Source organism: Otolemur garnettii, unplaced genomic scaffold (assembly GCF_000181295.1).
Source record: "Otolemur garnettii isolate 467f Iridium unplaced genomic scaffold, OtoGar3 scaffold00052, whole genome shotgun sequence".
NCBI lineage: Eukaryota > Metazoa > Chordata > Mammalia > Primates > Galagidae > Otolemur > Otolemur garnettii.
This window is the reverse complement of record NW_003852447.1, coordinates 6,620,431-6,622,011: the sequence shown is the minus strand read 5'-3', so window position 1 is coordinate 6,622,011 and position 1,581 is coordinate 6,620,431. Positions and strand designations below refer to the sequence as shown.

At 36.0% G+C, this 1,581-nt stretch overlaps 1 protein-coding gene across 1 annotated transcript in view; it reads left to right on the top strand.

Moving 5' to 3' along the window:
- Positions 1 to 1,581, top strand: part of NUBPL (nucleotide binding protein like) — a 205,904-nt gene that overhangs the window by 186,414 nt on the left and 17,909 nt on the right. The gene's annotated exons all lie outside the window — the stretch shown is intronic.

The window sequence follows — 1,581 nt, the reverse complement described above, 5'->3', positions numbered from 1 at the left end:
CTTGAACTCCTGAGGTCAAGCAATCCACCTACCTTGGTCTCCCAGAGTGCTAAGATTATAGGTGTAAGCCACTGTGCCTGACTTAAGAGAAGAATTTTTTAAGAACAAGATTTTGATATGGATATTCTTTTTGTAAAATTTCAAATTAATATAAGGGTACACATGATTAGGTTACATTGTTTGGTTTTGTAAGGTAAGGTCTGTGTTGTAGTTGTTTCCTTCACCCAGGAAGAGCGCCATGTACCTGTTCATTGTTCCCTTTGGGTAGGAACTTGCTAAACTATCTCCTCTCTCCCCTCTTCTTGAATTTAATTCAGTTTTTCTCTTAAGTGAGCATATAGTTGTTGATCTTCTGCTTTCCACTTAGTATTGAGTGCATAGATGCTTGTTTTCCATGTCTGTGATACTTAGAAGAGTGTTCTTCAGATCTATCTAGATTGTTAAATGGATACAAAATCTCTTTCTTTTTATGGCTGAATAGTATATTGTGGTATACATATACCACAGTTTATTAATCCATTTATGGGTTGAAAGGCATTTGGATTGTTTCTACTTCTTTGCAGTTGTGAATTAGGCTGCTATAGACATTGGAGTACAAATGTCCTTTTGGTAAAATGACTTTTTTTCTTTTGAGTAGTTACCTAATAATGGGATTGTATGATCAAATGGAAGGTCTACGTTTAGCTTTCGCAGAATACTCTATACTACTTTCCAAAGAGGCTGTACCATAGTAGTTTGCAATCCTACCGAAAAAAGTGTTCCCTTCTCTCCCCAACCACACCAACATCTGCAGCTTTGGGACTTTGTGAAGTGAGCTGTTCTTACTGGGGTTAGATGATAACTCAGGATCATTTTGGTTTGTATTTCTCTGACAATTAGGAACAATGAGCATTTTTTCATGTGTTTATTGGCTGTTCTTTTGTCTATCCTCATGAGAACAGATTCTGTTTATGTCTCTTGGCCAGTTTTTAGGGGGTTGTTTGCTCTTTTTTGTTGTTGTTGTTGTTGATTTGCTTGAGTTCTTTGTAGATTCTGGTTATTAGCACTTCGTCAAATTCATAGCATACAAGCATCTTCTCCCACTCTGAAGAGTGTCTCTTCGCTTTGTTGTTTGCTCTTTAGCTGTGAAGAAACTTTTTAATTTGAGATCATGTTCCATTTATTCATTTTGCTGTTGCCGTGATTGCCTTTGGCATTATCTCCATAAATTCTTTTTTGAAGGTCAGTATCATTAAGAGTTCTTCCCATGCTTGCTTCTAGAGTTTTTATAGCTTCACATCTTAGATTTGAATCTTTTATCCATTGTGAGTTAATTTTTCTAAGTGATGAGAGGTATGGGTCTAGCTTCAGTCTTTTACATTTGGCTAACCAGTTCTCCCAGAACCATTTATTAAATAGGAATTCTCTTCCCCCATGCATGCTTTTGTTTGCTTTATCAAAGATGAGATAGTGATATGAGGCTCTTTACAACTCTAGCTCCTCTATTCTGTACCACACAGATTTACATTTCTGTTTTTATATGGGTACTGTGCTATTGTGATCACTATAAACTTGATAGTATAACCTAAAATCTGTTAATAT